The sequence below is a fragment of the Equus caballus genome, chromosome 2 (assembly GCF_041296265.1).
Source record: "Equus caballus isolate H_3958 breed thoroughbred chromosome 2, TB-T2T, whole genome shotgun sequence".
In the NCBI taxonomy this organism is placed as follows: Eukaryota; Metazoa; Chordata; class Mammalia; order Perissodactyla; family Equidae; genus Equus; species Equus caballus.
The window spans coordinates 91,223,860-91,244,412 of NC_091685.1; the positions used below are offsets into that span (position 1 = coordinate 91,223,860).

The 20,553-nt window shown below is 40.8% G+C and overlaps 1 long non-coding RNA gene across 1 annotated transcript in view; it reads left to right on the forward strand.

Moving 5' to 3' along the window:
* LOC138923292 (uncharacterized) overlaps nt 1-19,687 on the forward strand; it is a 41,477-nt gene extending 21,790 nt beyond the window's left edge. The window contains exons 2-3 of the long non-coding RNA XR_011436748.1: nt 17,195-17,292; nt 18,000-19,687. This is a non-coding gene — a long non-coding RNA (uncharacterized lncRNA). The remainder of the gene's footprint in view (nt 1-17,194; nt 17,293-17,999) is intronic.
* The last annotated feature ends 866 nt before the right edge of the window (nt 19,688-20,553 follow it).

Below are 20,553 nucleotides of genomic sequence, written 5' to 3' on the forward strand. Positions count from 1 at the left end.
CTAAACCCATAGAGCAAGCAAATGGTGAATGGGATCTTAAAGCCTTTCTAAACCAATAGAGCAAATAAATATCTACTTCTCAGTTAGATATACAAATGTGTCCTGTGTTATAATTGTCATTTTCTGAGGGGAGGCACTATACTATTCTTTACCTACATTGTATCAGTTGATCTGCGCAAAAATGCGGAAAGGTAGGCAGTTTTTCATTTTACGGATGAGAAAACAGATTCAACTGGTTAAGTAATTTGCCCGAGCTCATTGAGATAGTGGTAGAGCTGGGATTCTAAGCTTGATCTCTGACTCCAAAGGTGCTGCTAAGCATTTGACCTGTCAGGTAGCACCTGCCACCTGAGAGTTCTGGCTAATGACCATAGGGACAAGAAGGCCTGCGGTATGTATTGAGTACAACCAGCCAGGATTCTCACAGAGGCACTGAGGGAATGTTATCTTCCCCATTGTCCTCTGTCCTAGCAAAAGTCGAGAGCTTGATTTCTGCATCCCTCTTCCAAATCTTTAACATCCAATTTTACAACCTAGCCTCTTTTAATACAAAGTGCTTTTTTTTTGGTGGTTGTTGAGGAGGATTAGCCCTTAGCTAGCATCTGCTGCCAATCCTCCTCTTTGCTGAGGAAGACTGGCCTTGAGCTAACATCCCTGCCCATCTTTCTCTACCTTTTTTTATATGTGGGACGCCTGTCACAGCCTGGCTTCTCAAGCGGTGCGTATGTCTGTACCTGGGATCCAAACCAGTGAACCCCAGGATGCAGAATCTGCGAACTTAACTGCTGCGCCGCCAGCTGGCCCCAAACTGCTTTCTTAAATGGAAATAAGCCTTTTGTCTCTGTTTCCTGAACTAACCTACAAAATTGAAATAGTGGTTCTTTAACTTCCTGATCGCTAAATTAATGCTTACTTCATTGTTAAATTTCGGAAAATAGAAGAATAAAGAATAGAAAAGTAACCCTTACTCTACAACCAAGTATAACCACTACTTACTTTTTTGGTACACAATATAGTCTTCCTTGGATATACTGCATACATTGTCTCTGTGCTTTCAGCCACGCTGTCATTGCCACGTATAATAATCTTCCCTGTTCTTTCTCATGGGAAAACCTTTTTCACCTAATTTGTGAAACCTTCCTTGATGTTTTTCACCCCTGTATCCTTACGGCACTCATGTTGTGTTATAATCATTTATTTCTTTCTTTCTGTCTTTTTAGACTGAGTTCCTAGGAGCAAGGTAAAGTTCTAGAACCATTGGAATAAAGCAAGGGAGGGAAGAAACCAGAATATCAGATGTATAAATGGTTTCCCACACCACTTGTGAGCGAGGGTTCATCTATAGTGAAGTTTCTGCAGATCAGAGAAATGAGAAAAAATATATATATAGTGAATTGTTCATTTAGTCAAGCTTACTCACTCTTAAAGATTGTGCTTTATTCTGAAACTGTCCATTGTATTTCTTTTTTGTGATGATAGCTACAGAGTAGTTGTTTTCTAAATGTTCTTGCTTTGGTGAATAAAAAGTTTGTGACTTTATTTGCTCCCATTTGGTTTATTTCTGAAATTTTCTTGGCCCTTGAAATCCTGAAGTTTAGTAATCTCTGAGATAGGAAATGGCCACTGATTTCCGCAATCATAATACTGGCGGGATCCTAATCTACCGGCTTTACTTGCTATGGGTATTCTCTGTATTCTTTCTGGATATGACTTAGCCTAAGCCTGAGGGTGGATCTGAGCTTGACAGCATTTGGAAAATAAGAAATGGTTATAACTGGCAGATGGTTATAGGGTCAAAAGCAAGCTCTTACTCATTCCTGATGCAATTTATGTAGATAAAATGAAGTTTCTGCTTGTTACTATATCACATGAAAATAGGTAGATGGAATTTTGCCATCCATGGAGGATATGTTTGGATTAGTCTGACTTAAAATAATAGATTAATGAAATTCACTTTGAAGGATCTTGGGAAGTAGGCACTGTTAACCCTTTGGCATATATTTCCATATCTCTATATATGTATGTCCATCGTGGTTTTAAAACATGGCTGCAACTTCTTTGATACTCTTCCCATAAAATGATCGACTTTGTGTCCCTTCCTCTTAAATCTGGGTGGGCTTATGACTGATTTGACCAATAGTATATAGTGAAAGTGATCATAGTCACCATATGTAACTTCAGCGGTCAGGTCATAAAAGGCCATGCCACTCCACCTCATCTGTTGGAACACTTACTTTTGGAGTGTTTAGCCATCATGTAAGAAGTCTGACTACCTGAGGCCGGTGTGCTGTGAAAAAGCCCAAGACACACAGAGAGGCCTCTTGAAGCTATGCTGATTGACAGTCACAGCTGAGCCCAGCCCTCAACTTAGCCCAGCTCAGATGTCAGTCATGTGAGTGGGGAAACAAATTCCAGCTCCCGGCCATTGGAGTCACCCTTCAGCCGTTTGAGTCTTCCCAGCTGAGGCCCTAGACTGTGGATCAGAGCCATCCTGCTCTACCTTGAGTTAATTCCTAATGGACAGGAAAATAATCAGTAACTAATCTATAGAAAAGAGAGATAAGGTGACCTTTACTTGAGCCAGGCTGAGGACCATAATCCAGGAAGGCAGTCTCCACAAAGGAAGAAAGTGTTCCAGAGAAGCATGGTTTTCAGTACAGTTTTATACCTTTTTAGAACAAAGAAATATTTAACATGCCCGGGATACATATTCATCAAAGTTTCAAGGAGATATTCAGTGGCAAATTAGCAGGTCAACATGACCCTGTGTCTGGGAAAAGGAACTTATCTTCAGGAGTACTGTTATGGGCATTACCCATACTGGTGTTGTAGGAGGGGAAATATGCATTCTTATCTTCAAAGAGTGAATTCTTTTACTTTGAGGTGTTGTTTAATGCATTCTTTAATGGTTAATGCAGATGTACAATGTATGTTTGATAGGCCATAAGTCAGGCTTCATTTCAGGCCAGAATAGCTACCCCATATATACTTCATTTGTGAAAATTTCATGTGAATAACCTGGAGAATCCATGAGCTCAAGAGAATTAGAAGAAAAGACGCAGACTGAGAGAAAATATTTGCAAAAGATGCATTTGATAAAGACATCTAAAGTATACAAAGAACCCTTAAAACTCAACAGTAGGAAAACAAAACTCAAAAAATAAGCCAAGGACCTTAACAGACCTTGCTAAAGGAGACATATAGATGGCAAATAAGCAGATGAAAAGATGCTCCACATGATGTGTCATCAAGGAAATGCAAATTAAAACAATGGCATATGACAATCATGCATTGCTGGTGGGAATGCAAAATGGTACAGCTACTTTGGAAAACAGTTTGACGATTTCTTACAAAATGAAACACATTCTAACCATATGACCCAGCAATCACACTACTTCCTATTTACCCGAAGGACCTAAAAATTTATGTCCACACAAAAACCCGCACACAGATGTTTATAGCCGCTTTATTCATAATTGCCAAAACTTGAGAGCAACCAAGATGTCCTTCAGTAGATAAATGGATTAATAAACTGTGATTTGGGGCTGGCCTGGTGGTACAGCAGTTACGTTTGTGTGCTCTGCTTCAGTGGCCCAGGGTTCGCCAGTTCACATCCCGGGCGTGGACCTATGTACCACTTATCAAGCCGTTCTGTGGCAGGCATCCCACATAACAAATAGAGGAAGATGGGCACAGATGTTAGCTCAGGGCCAGTCTTCCTCAGCAAAAAAAAAAAAAGAAAGAAAGAAAGAAAAGAGGGGGATTGGATGTTAGCTCAGAGCTAATCTTCCAAAAAAAATAAAAATTAAAATTAAAAAAAAACGACTGTGGTACATTCAGACAATGGAATATTATTCAGTGCTAAAAAGAATTGAGCTATCAGGCTATGAAAAGACATGGAAGAACTTAATTGCATATCACTAAGTGAAAGAAGCCAATCTGAAAAGGCTACATCTGTATGCTTCCAACTATATGACATTCTAGAAAAGGCAAAATTATAGCGACAATAAAAAGATCAGTGGTTGCCAGATTGTTGGGTGGTGGGGGTTAGGGATGAATAGGCAGAGCACAGAGGATTTTTAGGGCAGTGGAAATATTATATATGATATTATAATGATGAATATACATCATTAAACTTTTGTCCAAACCTATAGAATGTACAACACCAAGAGTGAACCCTAAGTTAAACTATGGACTTTGGGTGATTATGGTGTGTCAGTTTGGTTCATCTTTGGTAAAAAATGTATCATTCTGGTGAATGATGCTGATAATGGCAGAGGCTGCATGTGTGGGGGTGGGGGGTATATAGGAATTATCTGTACCTTTCTCTCAGTTTTGTTGTAAACCTAAAACTCTAAAAAAATACAGCCTTAAAAAAAAAAAAGAATCTAGAGCATAATGAAATGATCTTTTTACTTCACTAAGTTTAGGGTTGGTTGTTATGCATCTGTTCCAGTGAATAGATAACTGAAGTAATGTCTTTCGTCTATGTGTTTATATAGTCTCTACCTAATCTGAAAGAGGCTTCTTGTTTAGAGTGATTTTATTGCCTAAAGCTGACTTTGAGCTCAGATAAGGTGACTTGAGTTTTTCTCTTTTAGGAACATGTTGCCTTCAGAATCTGAGATTGGGCTAACCGATCAAAGAGTTAGTGAATTTTAGATTTAAAGTTTGCAAGAATGCAGGAAAGAGATCTAAGCAGATCTTAATAGTTTGCTTAATTTTGTAATGTGTCATTTTCTCTCCTCCCCCAAAATGGGAGGGAGAATGGTCTACTATGCACCAAATGAGTGGGGAAGAAAATAAAAGGGGTACAAGCTATAATATCAAACTTTCAGATCTGAAGTTTGAAACTGAGTATTTTTGCCCATTAAGTTTCAGCTTTACCTACTACATCTTTCAGACTGCATTTAAGCTTCATTGATTATTCCTCTCTACCCGCTGTATACCTCTCTAAATCTATAACAGCCAAAGCTGTCGATACTTGTAGTTATCACCATATCTCTATATGTCTGCTTGTATATATTTATATACATTCTACTTCATCTTAAAGAGACTCCTCTCAAATACTTTTTGGTAGATAAATACTATAGTTCCATTTATAAATTTTGGTAGATGTAATAAATATATTAAATATGAAAATACATTTAGCATGTTCATGTTGAAATAAAAAGGAATTATGACTTGGGAAATTTTTTGAGTATTTCATGTCATTTTGTTCATTCTGTTTAGTGGGCCTTCTGATTCAGAAAAAACTATAGCCTGCAACCCAATTGTGGTCTGCAGTCTGTTTCTGTATGGCCCAAGAGCTAGGAACAGTTTTGTTTTTTTTTTTAAAGATTTTATTTTTTTCCTTTTTCTCCCCAAAGCCCCCCAGTACATAGGTGTATATTCTTCGTTGTGGGTCCTTCTAGTTGTGGCATGTGGGACGCTGCCTCAGCGTGGTTTGATGAGCAGTGCCACGTCCGCGCCCAGAATTCGAACCAACAAAACACTGGGCCGCCTGCAGTGGAGTGCGCGAACTTAACCACTCGGCCATGGGGCCAGCCCCGCTAGGAACAGTTTTTATATTTCTTTTTTTTGTGGTAAAATACACATAACATAAAATTTACCATTTTAACCATTTTTAAGTGTACAATTCAATGGCGTTAAGTACATTCATATTGTTGTGCAACCATCACCACTATCCATCTCTGGAACCTTTTCATCATCCCAAACTCGAACTCTGTGCTCATTAAACACAACTCCCTACTCCCCTTTCCCCCGAGTCCCTGGTACCCGCTACTCTACTTTCTGTCTCTATGGATTTGTTCTAAGTACTTCATAGAAGTGGAGTCACACATATTTGTCTGACAAATAGAAATGGCAAGCAATAGGATATATTGGAGTATATGAGGAAGCCATTTGGTGTAAACCTAATTCAACCTGACCTTGTTTTTCCAAAAGGGCCTGACCCGTGGCTCTTGAGCGTGCATTATATATCTGCTTTAGACATTTCCTATGACGAGAACAAAGGCCCTTGAGATAAAGGTGCAACTTCCCTCCCCCTCCCAATGTTGGCATTTCCTTAAAGATTAAGCATCTTTCCTTAGGCTAGGAACTGATTGCTGCGCTCACCTGTGACTACCCAGCTCAAGACAACAAACCTGTCCCTCTGCTGTGTCCACCGAGACAGCAGACCCACCTGCTGTTTCCATCAATTGCTGTGCCGACAGAGCAGTCTCCAGACTATTGTAAAAGGGACATTTCAATCATATGTGAAACATCCTGTTTGGGGGTATATAACCACTCTGTATACCTCACTTCTTTGGTGCCCTTTCTTCCTTTGGGAAGAAAGGCCCTGGGCCATGGTCTTCACATTTTAGCTCAGAATAAACTCTCCCAAATTTTCATTTATAGATTGGTCATGGGTTATTTTCATTGACATGTTCTTTTGCATCTGGTGTATTTCACTTAGTACAATGTTTATATGAGAATTGATGAGAATTTCCTTCTTTTTTAAGGCTGAATAATATATTCCATTGTATGTATATATCATGTTATTTATCCATTTATATGTCTATGGGCATTTGGGTTTCCACCTTTTGCTTATTGTGAATAATGCTACTATGAATATTGGTGTATGTACCTGGAGGATGAGCTATGGATGTGATTCTTCTCCATTGCTTTTGACTCTGCCCACAGAGCCCTCCTTTCAATCCCCACTGGTGTCCAATGCTGCTAGGTACTTTGGTGTTGATAAATAAATGGCAAGCAATAGGATATACTGGAGTGTATGAAGAAGCCATTTGGTGTAAAACTGACTCAGCCTGAACTTGTTTTTCCAGAAAGGACTAATGTGGCCCTTGACCATGCATTGTATATATGCTGTATATAAGTATTTACTATGTCCCAAAGACAAGAACAATACCCTTAAAGATAAGGATGTAACTTCCCCGACATTGGCATTTCCTTAAGGATAAGGATCTCTCCCTAGGCTAGGAATTGATTGCAGGCCTGCTGCATTCACCTTGTGACCACCCAGTTCGAGACTACAGCCCTGCCACCTGCTGCGTTCATCAATTGCTGTGTGAAAAGCTGTGCCAGCAAAGCAATCTCGTGACTATTGTAAAAGGGACATTCCAATCATATGTGATACCTGCTCTTTAGTGGTATATAACCACTCTGCCAACCCCCACTTCTTTGGAGTGCTCCATTCCATTGTGAAAGGACTCTGCTGGACTATATGGTCCTCAGATCTGGCTCAGAATAAACTCACCCCAATTTTGATTTGTAGATTGGTTATGGATTATTTTCGCCAAGAGTGTACAAGGGGAAATGGGGAGTTTTTATTTCATGGGTATAGAGTTTCACTTTTGCAAGATGTGAAAAGATCTCAAGATTGCTTGACAACAATGTGCATATACCCACTGCTTTTAATTTGGCTTGTACATTTTTAGGGTCGTAAAAAAAATTAAGAATATTTAAAAATATTTACTATCTAGCCTTCTACAGAAAAAGCTTGCCAAGCCCTAATTTAGAGTAAATTCTAAAACTTTGATAATGGGCTCTTATGTAGTTGCTGAATGAATCTTAACCTAAAGTCTGTTCATTTTTTCACTTGGAAAATATTTAAATTTTAGTAGGCTTTCTCACACTAAATATTTGGGGAGGTCTAGTTGCTCAGTCTGCAAACCAACACCGAAAAATCATGATTGTTTTTGTTAGTAAGTCAGAGTAAGAATCACTGATTTAAAAGCAAGATTTACTGATTTTATAGGGATCCTGCAGTAAATTCAGAGTAATAAGAGCCAGGATGGGGTGAAAGAAAAGGCCCTACCATGTATAATTAGGTGTGTAGAGGCTGGAGGTGCTGTCGTTTCCATTTTGGATCTGCTTTTCTGATTCTACTCTGAGCAGGCTATGTCCTTCGAACCCTAGAACTCCCTAAGGCAGATATTCCCAAGCTTTCTAGTTTCTTGGCACCCTTAGAATCTTAGTAATTTTTTTTTTAAAGATTGGCACCAGAGCTAACAACTGTTGCCAATCTTCTTTTTTTTCCTGCTTTTTTTTTTCCTCCCCAAATCCCCCCAGTTCATAGTTGTACATTTTTAGTTGTGGGTCCCTCTAGTTGTGGCATGTGGGACGCTGCCTCAACGTGGCATAACGAGCGGTGCCATGTCCACTCCCAGGTTCCAAACCCTGAGCTGCCAAAGTAGAGCACACGAACTTAACCACTCAGCCACAGGACCGGCCCCTCAGTAATTTTTCATGGTGTCCTTGAGCCAAAGAAATATATAATAGTTCTGTGTATTAAGTAATTATGTCCAAACAACCTAATCATAGATATTCATATAATGTCTGACAATTGCTTCTGTGTTCCTTTCAAAAATTTAAAATATCCCACGGTGCCTCTGTGAGTTCGCTCCAGAGCCCTGGGGCCCCTCAGCACACAGTTTGGGAGTTGCAGTCCCAGGGTCTTTTACCTGTGTTTCTGACTTGGACTTGCCCCGTCCTTGGCCTTACTTCTTTTTTAATCCCAGATACTGCTCCCCGCATTTCCAGGGCTTGCCTACTAATTTCTGATGGCTATCTTTGCTTATAGATTTAATTTTTACATTCTTGATTCAGGTTTATTCCCCTAGTACATTAACTTTTATTGGATTTTCTTTATAAAGGCTCTTTGTTTAAACTACTGAAATAAATATTTAAATGAATAGAACATTTGCCCTTGTCTTCAAAAGTGTGTTACTAGAATTACTGGGTAAATGACTATAAGGCTCTCTAGTTTCCTCCCAAGGAAGGTGATAAAGTATCTTAAGCCACCTGATAATCCTTAGTAGTGTGTGTTGTCCTTTGTCAGTCAAGTGAAGAAGATACTGTGAATGGTTCAAACAACTTGCATAGTAAATAATAAATTACCTTTTCTATAAATTATTACTCACTGGATGATCTTTCCTGTAATTCTGTCTGGTGGGGAAGTTTTTTTTTCTCCTTATCTCCATTGATGTTTTATTTTCAGGTTGATTTAAGTGATATTTCTGTAATATCAAGTTACAGGCTTAAAAAGAATGAAAAACCTGGGACTGGCCCCTTGGCTGAGTGGTTAAGTTCTCGCGCTCTGCTTCTGTGGCCCAGGGTTTCACCAGTTCGGATCCTGGGCACGGACATAGCACCGCTTATCACGCTGTGCTGAGGCAGCGTCCCACATAGCACAACCAGAAGGACCTACAATGAGAATATACAACTATGTACTGGGGGGCTTTGGGGAGAAGAAGAAGAAGAAGAAGAAAAGAATGAAAAATCTTAATAACTAAGTAACAGATTCAAAGCTAGATAATTCAGAAGATTTGGGAGAGATGCTATTTCTGATTAAGAAGAAGATTCTGTGCATTATAAAAAATGTGAGAGAGGACAAATATTTTTATACTGAGACAAATTATTTTAGGATTAAAAAATTGATAGGTCATTTATTTGAACATCAGATGCTAGACTTTGGTGATCCCCATAGAAAGAAGGCTTTGACTTGCATGAGGTAAGGAGAATTTAGGGGGGAATTTTGTCCCAGTGTGGAAGAATAATTTTCTTCTTCAGATGTGAGGCGAGCTCTCTGTGGAGCTTGAGTTTTCTCTCTTACTTTTCTCACACGTTTCAGGCTGTCGATTGCCCCTGTGTAAACGTAAACTGAGGAGCACATGTCCTGTGTGGTTTGACACAGGTAGGATATGGGGTGGGGTGAGAATTAACTCCTCTCCTGCACTACACAATGAGCGTTCTGTGCACCCATAGCTCTGAAGGGAATCCCCAGGCTTGGGCGATGTAATCAGTGCTTCTATTTTTATATCGTCTTTAGTAGGTAGAGGTAGAACTAGACAGTTTTTGCTTCTGTAGTGTAAATCCTATCATCTGTGCTTTCCAATTTTCTCATTTGGGAAAGGAGAGGAAAACAGGAGAGCAGTGTCTTTCTTTTCTTCCTTCTTGCTTAACAGTCTCCTTAGAACCCTTTTTAAGTCAGGATATGAGTCATGCAATTGTCCCAGAACTAAGCTTTTCCACTCCCCCTATTCTCAGGGACCCTGGCTTTGTAATCAGTGTCCCCAGGAAGGAAGACTTAAGTAGAAAAAGTACCTTGCTTGATGTATTTTCTGCTGCTGCCATAACAAATGACCACAAACTTAATGGCTTAGGTCATATATATTTATTTATTATCTCACAGTTTTGAAGGTCCGAAGTCTGACATGGACCTCCATGAGCTAAAACCCAGGAGTTGGCAGGGTGACACTCCTTTCTGAAGGCTCTAGGGAGAATCTCTTTCGTTGCTCATTCAAGCCATTGGCAGAATAAAGTCCCTTGAAGTTGTAGGACTAAGGATCCCGTTTCCTTGCTGGCTTTGAGCTGAGGGCTGTCCACACCCTGTGGAGGATGTCCACATTCCTTGATTCCTCGTCTTCTTCCTCCACCTTCAAAGCCAGCAACAGTGAGTGAGTCCCTTTCAAGAGTTGCCTCTTTTTCCTTCATCTGACACTTTTAAGGACCCATGTGATTAGACTGAGCCCTCCCAGATGATCCAAAATAATCTCATCTGAAAGTCATTAACCTTAACGACATCTGCAAAATCCCTTCTGCCATGCAAGGTAACGTAGTCACAGGCTCTGGAATTAGGACATGGACATCTTTGGGGGGCCATTTTTCTGCCTACCACACCTGGTGGTGTTAAAAAAAATGACCTGACACTGGAACAAACATTCCTCAACTTTCAATCATTCCACAGCTGTCAGTTTTGTACATTGCACATTAATATTTAGAGCTCCCTTCCTATGGTGAATTCAGACTTTCCTATATCCACTGCTAAGTATTTGGGGACAATTTTTTCACGATATATATTTATATAGAATAAGGGGAGGAAAACGGTTAAAGGGGGATATGGAGATGAGGGAAAGTTTTATTTTCCCTCCAAAATGGAAGAAAACAACAACTTGTGAGCATATTTATAAGTGCTGATGGAAAGCAACCAGTAGAGAAGGAGAGCTGCCTATGGCAGACTGGAAGTTATCCCTCCACATGGGTTCTTCCTGTTTGCTATAGTAAAAGAATTTTAGCTAGTCATGTGACCACCCAGCTAGAAACTACGTTTCTCAAACCCCCTTGTAGCTAAAGTTCTAAATAGTGATTAGGTTCCTCCAGCAATGCCCTCTCCAATACTTAGAAGGCAGAATGAGGTGTCCAGCACAGCTGCGGTCTTGTAGCAGCATTCCAGGGTTCATTGTGAAGAACCTAGTGGCAGTGGCTCCTTCTTGATTTGACTCTTTAAACCCTGTTCTTAGCAACCAGCTTGCTACCAACTTATCATACTCTGTAGAAAGTCTGGAGGACACTCTCTTCACCAAGCAATGGGGAAATTGGCAAGAGGGCATCTGCGTGGTGGCTGTCTTCTGACATCCGGAGAAGATAGCAGGAGATGCTACAAAACTTGCATTTCCTGATTACAGTGGGAAATGGAAGTCTAGAGGGGTAGAGGCTAGGTGGTAGAGTTTAACTGACAAAGACAAGTTTAGATGCAATTAGTACACTGAATCACAGAGAAGGAATAGTAATAGGAGTGTTTTGAAATGAATGAGCAGCTTGCTTACATTCTTCTTTACATAGTAGAAGGAATACTTCATGATCTTCTGGGAAGAAACTAACTAGACACCACTGTTAGGATTCATGCATTCTTACTGGGTTGCCAGAACTAAGCCAAGTGTATAGACCTGAAGCCCCTCAAAAGAGGTGGAGGCCGAGTGCCTTTGAAGAAGAACCCTGCAGTACAGCCATGGGTGTATATGGTGGATTTCCTCCCAAGCCTTCCACAGAGTGACCTGGAGCTATTTACCCAGGGGACTGTGCACTGGAGAAAGGGAAATACCTAAAACTTCTGGGAACTATTACACACTGGCTATAGTCTTACACTGATCCTCAGAGACCCAAAACACTACAATAGTCCATGCAAGTAAGGGCTTATGAATGTCAGGTGTTAGGTGAAGTCTTGGCCTAAATTCATGTAACAGTGCATCTAATGGGACTGCAGACCCATCCTGTGTTTGTTACTCCAGTGCCAGGACATATGGTGGGAATACATACACATACACATATACTTGGTAACTAGCAGAGTACAATTCTGGTTCCCTGTCCCGTGGAGTGAGAGCTATTTATTGTGAAAGGAAAGGTCATCTAGAGTCTCTGACACTCTTCCCACACAATATACCAATGGTAAATGGTAAGCAACACTCCCGACAGGATTGTAGAAATTACTGCTGCCACAAAAACTTTGAGAGAAGCAGGGATAGTGATTCCTACTATATTTGCATGAAACTTTCCTGTTTGACCAGAGCAAAAGCCTGAAGGGCCTTGGAAAATGACAAATTATTGCAAACCTAATCAGATTATGATATTAGTTGCAGCTATAGATAGAGTATATTCACTGGAACAAATCACCGCCCCAGCACTTGACATGCAATACCGACCTGGCAAATGTATCCTTTTCCAACCCAATCAGTAGGCAAAATCAGAAGCGTTTACATAGCAGAGACAAAGAGATATCTTTATTGTGTTTTATGAAACATCACATTGATGCTTTATATTGATTATTACATTGTTAATTAGACCTAGTGAGCAGGAAGTAGAAAATATATACACCAGGGGGTGGGAGATAAACTCTGTGATAGTTCAAGGCTGTGTCACTTTGGTAAAGTTTCAAGGGGTTCATTGGTTTGGGGCATATTAGGAAGTCTCTACAGAGAGAGACAAGTGGCGGCACCTTGCACCATCCACCACAAAGAAAGAGGCACAGTGTTTGATGAACCTTTTTGGATTTTGGCGACAATATACACACATTTGGGCATGCTGCACTAACCCGTTTATGAGATATACCGTAAGCTGGTAGTTTTAAGTGGGTCCTGGAACAAGAATGAGCTCTCGAGCAGGTCCAGGCTGGGACGCAGCCTGACATGCCCCTTGGGCCTTATGTTGTAGCAGACCTGATGGCACTGGAAGTGTGCATGGCAGCAGAGATGCTGTTTGGAGACTTGGGCAAACCCCAGAGCAAACGAGGACTTGGAGGAAGTTCATGCTATAAGTATTTTTCATTTGAAAAGCAGCTGTTAGCTTGCTACTGGGTCCTGATAGAAACTGAACATCTGACTTTGGGTCTCCAAGTGACTAGACAACCTAAACCACCCTTCAGAAACTAGCTATTATTATCTGATCGCTGAACCATAACACTGGGCATGCCCAGTAGCATTCCAGTATAAAACAGAAGTGGTAATTGCAAGACCTGGCCCTAGCAGGTCCAGAAGGCACCAATAAACTGAACAAGCAAAAGGCTCAGACTCATGTCTTACTGTGGGGTGATATCAATTCAGACATAACTCCCACCTGAAATCTAAAACATTAGTTACTATGGGTGCTTTACACGTAAGATGTAGGGAGTTGAGAGAAAAGAAACAACCAAATAATGTAAAACATAGCTGCTATAATCCTCCCAATTGAAGATTTCAGGAACTCTGGTTCTGGGTGGTTGTTCAGGAGAGATGAAGGGAGTATGGGTAGCCAAATGGGCTGTCCATTAGGGTGCATGAATAGTTCATGATACTGTAGCTCTTCATGACTGGGGCAGCCCTAAATGATGTGGGTGTGTTGCCAACACATCCAATTTTCCTCTCCTTCCAGGACCCTGAAAGGTTACCCTTTGCTGTCCCCCCTTGCAGGAGGGACCATGTGGTTCTGGACAACAGGTTATGAGGGGAAGTCATGTGTGTCACTTCCAGGCTGAAATATTTAATTGCTGGTGTAAGATCCTCTAGCGCTTTGTTCCTTTACTTCAGCAAAGCTTGCTAACTGGAGCAGCTGGAATGATTCTAGATAACTGAATCCTAGACTCAATGGAGCCACACTAAATGAAGTCAAGGTGCTAAAATTTCTTTGGCATAATGTGGAGAGAGGAATTTAAAGACTTTGGAACTAGGGATGCTGGAGTGGATTTTTCATGTGTAGTCCATTCAAGCTCCGATTCTCTAACTTTATCTCCCCAAGAAGGAGCCTAGAGAAAATCCACCGGTAAAAGGAGTGCCACTATCTTTGGGAAGTGCGTTAGTGGCTGTCTTCCATAATCGTCTCTGCTACTGGGGAACAGCGCTTTTAATATGGGTTCCCTGCTTTCAATGAAGGGGGCAGGATCCAGACACAGTATAAGCCAAGTTGCAGTACTTAATGACCAGAGGAAAAGTGACTGCAGTTAGTATAAAAGGCAGCAGGCCAGACATAGAAATGCATGACTTCAGCATAGTGGCTGCCTAAGCTGGGAGTCCTTGGACTGCTAAGAACTGTAAAGGGTCTGAGATTTTTATCCTGTTTTCAAGCTAACAGCTTAGCCTGCCAGTTTCACAGATGCTGACAGAAGACATAAGACATCTGGGTCAGAGACAAAGGACTCTTCTACTTACAGCACAGCAGGCGGTATAAGCTTCACGTTTCCCCTTGCCTCCCAAGGCCCATGGGGTGAGGTGGAGAGGCCCAAGTGTGTGCTGTGCAAGAAGTGGGTTTGCATCACAGCTGAGGGACTCCAAGCTTAGAAAACTCCATTCTTTTCTAATGACCTAGAAGGAAACCTGCCCAAACTTTGCCCTGGAGGGAGACATTGTCTTTATTATCCTGCTCAGGAAACGAATGTGCTCTTTCCCCTAGAGGGAGACACTATCTCTACCTTCTGTTTACCATACAAATATCCTTGAAATGGTAGTCTAGAACAAAAGGTGATAGAAAGCATTCAGAAATGCAGTGGGAAATTGTTCCCCAATAAAGATTAAACTAAATAACCAGACCTACTTGATTTGTATCACCAAAAAATTGTCCATTTGGTGAATAGAGGCCTGACTTGAGTCAACCTGACAGCATTAATTGCTTTCCCTTCCCAAGACAGCTCTTAGACCCAGAGCCATTTTAATAAAAGCAAGACCACATACCCTTGAGGAAGGACGTTGAGATAATATTGAAGGTATGTTCCATGAATCTTGCCTCAGGTTTATCAAGGAAAACATGCCAAGGTGAAGGGAAACAGCCACACCTTTTGTTATTATCAAACAGTTGTTTTGAATGAATACTAATTGCCAAATAGTTCTAAATAATGATTACTGGTCATGTGATTCAACCAACGTTACACATGGTCAATCAAACTGGGTGATTTGAGGAGAGTTTTATAGAAGGACTGTTTATAAATATAAATGTTTGGGCAAGGAGTACAGAAACCACATGGGATGATACAGTAATAGAGCAAAGAGGAGGAAGTAGTTACTAGAACGTGAAGATAGAGAGGCTGTGTGGAATGGACCATCTAAAAAAGAGCTATGACCTTCCATGGATGGATGACTTCATCAATGGGAGTGGAAATAATTAATGTTTGGCCTCACTCTCCTACCTTCCTCTGATCTCCCATTCATGCCCCCTGTTTGCCAAACCCAAGAGGAAGCCAGAGGACAAGGGGGCCTGTTGATGTAGTCTAAACAGATCAGCCTTCCAGGACACAGAGCATGGCAGTGAAGGGCAGAGGATGGATTGGGGGTGACAAACAGAAGAAATCCAACCCAAGAAATCCAACTAATGAAACAGAAAGTATTAAAAATAGTACTTCGGCTTAAAATATTCTGACTCCTTGATGCTTCGATTACTGGCTAACTTTTTTTTATGAAGAGAGGGAATGAGCTGGAAATTAGATGTTTGCCACATAAATCTGCCTAAATGTATATGGTAAACACTACTGTTTATTTTTATTCCCTCCCTATACAAGTATTAATGATTTACGTTTACTTGCTAGTGTCTTTCTGAAATTGGCTGATACTTCACGATCATCACCACTGTTTTACCCACAGAAAATATGATCCATTATGACTTTTGATTATACCCTCATTTTTTTTTGCCCTCACTTTTATGTGACCACTGAACTGGCCGGATGCAAATTTGACCTGATTATTTCAGCCTTCTTCATGTTTGATTCTCATCACTATGGGTTGAATGAACTGTGTGGCCATCTACACTGATTATGAAGGGGCTTGCAATAATAGGATCAGTGGCACCCTAGCCTGGTCATCCTGCACAGAAACATTCCTCTCCAGAATCAGTTAAAAAAAATCACCAGAAGGGAAGATGCCAACCATTTCAAATTCTTTTCCATTTGAATTTTCAGCTAGACTGTCACCAATGTTTTTTTAAGCTAAAACAGTAGGACAAGTGTCCTGAAATAAGTGCCCTGCATCTTTGGAAAGAGCAAATGGGTGACAATATCCAGATCTGAAATTTACAGCGTCATTGAACTGACCGTACTAGTTGTCCTCAGGGAGCCCCAAACCACACGACATATATTTTCTGAAAAAGGTGAAGCAAGGCAGAGTGAGAGCAAATTTTGAAACTGAGGACTAGTAAAGTTTTACACAAAAATATAAAATACAAAATGAAGCTTGGTGGTCCAGTTTTCTTTCCAGTTATAGTTAATCCTTTGAATTTCTAGTAATGCGATAGTACCGTATATTGCATTAGCTATATACCATTGTCATCTTCACTCATGGCCTTAAAGAATTTTGACTTTAAGAGGGGACTGTAGTTTCTCAATCAGATTATTTTAAATTTTGGAGAGAGTGTGTGTGCATGTGTGTGTGTGTATATACAGTTACGAATTCTTAGATCTTGCAGGGTTTAATTTTTGTTTTCCCCAAAGATGGTTTATAAAGCCAGACACTGTCTTATTGTGGAAGCCTATTGCTATGAACTCATATCCCTATTTATAATACTTATATGATTTATTTATTGTGGAGGCCACAAAATCCAGTTTACTGCTGATTTAAATAAAGAAATTTCTTTAGGGGCCAGCCCCATGGCTGAGTGGTTAAGATCGTGCTCTCCGCTGCTGTGGCCCAGGGTTTTGCTGGTTCGGATCCTGGGCACGGACATGGCACCACTCATCAAGCCATGCTGAGGCGGCATCCCACATGCCACAACTAGAAGGACCCACAACTAAGAATTTACAATTATGTACTGAGGCTCTTGTGGAGAAAAAGGAAAAATAAAATCTTAAAAAAAATTATTTAGTCTTAACTGGCAATTCTTTCTTCACGAAAGGGTTAGGAATCTTACAACTTATCTTTTAGCTCTATTTTCATCACTTTTTTCTTTTACTTTTACTCAACAGGAACCCACCACTTGTGCTTTTCAAGCTTTTCCATCGCAGGATCCCTAATGGTGAAGAGTGAACGTGTGTTTCCTAGGGATCTGACGTAGTACCCGAAGGTACAAGTTTGAGATGCACTAGGCATGCAGATTTCCTGGATGTCTTTCAGTCATCCAACAAATATTTACTAAGTACCTATTATTAATCAGCACTCTACTAAGCACTTGAGTTGCTATGGGGAACTCAACATCCTGATTTCTGCCTGAGCATCTTTAGCTGTGGCAGCCCCTTGTCTAGAATACCCAACCTCTTTTCTTCCCAACTATTCAAGTCCCATCTGTGGATTTATCTTGCTATCCCACCTCACTCTGAGTTCTGAGAAGACTTAGACTATTTCTCTCCCTGGATAAGCACAGCTGCCCTGTCTCGGGCACCTAGCAACAAGTTGGCTGAGCAAGAAGGGATATGAGTTTCAAGGCCTTGGGCTGAAACCAGTGCCGATATAAATTAACATCCCAGAAAAGGATGATTCAGCTAGACTGAATCTCTTAAATCAGCTGAGCGATTCCCGCCCCTCTCAACGTTTCCATAAATATGCAAAGTGGCAGGGGATCCATGTCCTTCTCCGGGAGCACAACCATGGTGTGGCCAGCTGTGATCCTCCCTAGCACTTGGATGGTGAGAACCCAGGGTACTGCCTGCATCCTGTTGGCCTTGTGCCATTTCTTTGAGCCCTCTCTTTGTGCTACAAAGTCCTCAACAAGGGCTATTTGGGCATTTATTTTTACAAAGACTTATTACATAAATGTTTTCTGTGTCATTGTAGACAGTGACTGGACTATCTTTTACTTCATTTACAAAAGGATCTAGCACAGTGCTTAACAGGTAAGAGACACACAACAAATGCCTGGTGGATGGAAGAGTGAAGAGCACACATTTGACTTGTACTATTCTGATAGTGGAATAATCTCCCTCATACCTCTATCCAGCCTGTATACCGCATGCATTAAGTATGATGCCTAACTCAAAAAATATTGAATGAATGAGTGAATGAATGAATGCTTGAAGGAATAAATGTTATATAAAGTCTAGGCTTTCAACTTCTATCTCCCCATGATGCCTTTTCTGACTGTTCCAGGCCTCAGTGATTACTCTCTATTCTGTATCATTCATTTAGTGGTTAGAATAGACTGAAATAAATGGTTGGTTATATTCTATGTTTGCATTCTATCTACTAAACCAAATTTTAAAAGTCTAGGACTGTGTTGTACACACTCACTTCTATCTGTTGTGCCTGGTACAGTGCTTTATAGTAGCATGCTCAATATATATTAGTTGCTGTTATAATGAAATCCTGGGAGGAAAAGAAACAATGAACTTCCAAGCTGTTGTTCCATTTTGCTTTGACTTTTCTTTCTGGTAGAAGGTTCTTGAGTCTCAAGTAGTGTCAATAGCAATTTACATGATTATGTGAAGTGTGGGTTTTGTTTTGATTATGTTAAACTACAGTGAACACATTTTTCTCTTGCTACAAGTAGGAAATTAAAAGTAGCTTTTATTGTATTTACTGCAGTGGATGGTCAAGGATGCAGGAGCAGTGTGGAAGGGGGAAAGAGCTCTGTACCAGGAGTCAGAGCTGTTCTTCAGATGTATAGATTGGTCATCATTTTGTGTCTCCACTACCTGTGAAATGAGAAAGGAGGTAGTACAATATGGCATAGAGGTTTTTAAGAACTTTTAAAAAAAATGGTGAGTTTTGTTGAAATGCAGTATTGAGAGAGAGCCCACCACATAATGACAATTGAATAAAGCCCCTGGGGCCCTTGAAACACTGGAAACCACTGTTGTAGTACAAAGAGCACTCTTTGGACTCAGATCAATCTTACTACTTATGAGCTCTGAGACTTTCGGTAAGATATAAACTCTCTGAGCCTCACTTTCCTTATCTGTGAAATGGGAACAAGAATGGTAACCATCTCAGAGGGTTAGCACAAACATTAAATGAGATAATATATGCAAAGCTCTTAGCATCAAGCCTGTTACACTGTAAGCACTTCGCCATGTCAACTATGAGCTGCTTTGCTCAAAACTCTCCACTTTCTTTTGAAATCTGCTCCTTCCCCATCCACATGGTATAGCAGGAACAGTCATGTTACAACATCACTCAGCCCACTGGCCAATGAGTCCTTTCTCAGAATTTCTGGGACTAGGCACCAAGAGACAGAGCGGAGAGAGTCTCTCCAGTTAAAATGTCTGAAGAAACTGTAAGAAATAAGGCTTGGGAGTTGTCAGCAGTTAGCACAGCTTTCCTGCAGTGGAATAGGTCAGTCCTTGGGGAAAGCTCCTTGGATAAAGGAGAAGGTAAGTGTAGAGCAGCAAGACAGACAAGACACCGAAAGAGCCCTGGTAGTGCTTGAGTTCCTGTTTCTGACTATGACCAAGAACTAGTTTCATTCCTGTCCTCAGTTCTGTGAACAACTGCAGGATCCTTATAATAAATTCCTCTTTTTCTTAGCTGGTGTGTCGGATTACACAATGGCAACTTCTTTAAGCTAGGAGTTATGTTTCCCAGAATTTTCTTCCATGCATGGTTCTGGGTTGGCCAAGGGGAAATCTGGAAGATTGGGGCGAGGCAAAGACTATTATTCTGAAAGGGCATCGTGGTCAGACACAGTTGGCTATGGATCCGCCTTATTCTTGCTCTCCTCCACACTGTCCAGCTCATCTTTCTGACTGCTGGCCCCACTGGAACAAAGCAGGCTCAGCTTCCTCCTCCTCCCTAACCGGAAGCTTGACTGCAGACCCACAGAGGTGGTAGCTGCACAGAGGGAGTGTCTTCCTGTAGATCTTTACCTGAGCTCCCCCTTCACAATCCCACCGAAGCCGCTGGGTATAGTTCCTCTCAGGTTTCCCTGCAGGTATAGTTCCTCTCAGGTTTCCCTGCAGGCTCCGACTTACCTACTTATGCCGGTGCTTTTGGAGGACTAGTTAGCGACTCTTTCTCAAACCTTCTGGCCTTCACTTCCTCAGCTGCTCCCACATCTGTGTGAGGTCTAATTCCTGTAATAAATCTCCTCTTCCCATAATGCTTTAGTGGCTCTGCTTCTGTGACTGAAGCCGGACTGCTACAGCCAGGTTGTGTTTCTTTGACTTGAATAAAGACTGAAATGGTATCAATTATTTTTTTGAAATCTTTTGCATTCCTTAAACAAGACACAAAATAAAGGGAAATATCAAGGCAATGTTTTTGGAAAAAAATATTTTTGGTGCAGAAAAACTGTAGATTTTCTCACATCATTCTTTTTCATATATAAAGAACAGGTTGATGAGTGATTTAATGAAAAATGCCTAATATGTCCTGAATCTCTTGAGCCAAACTG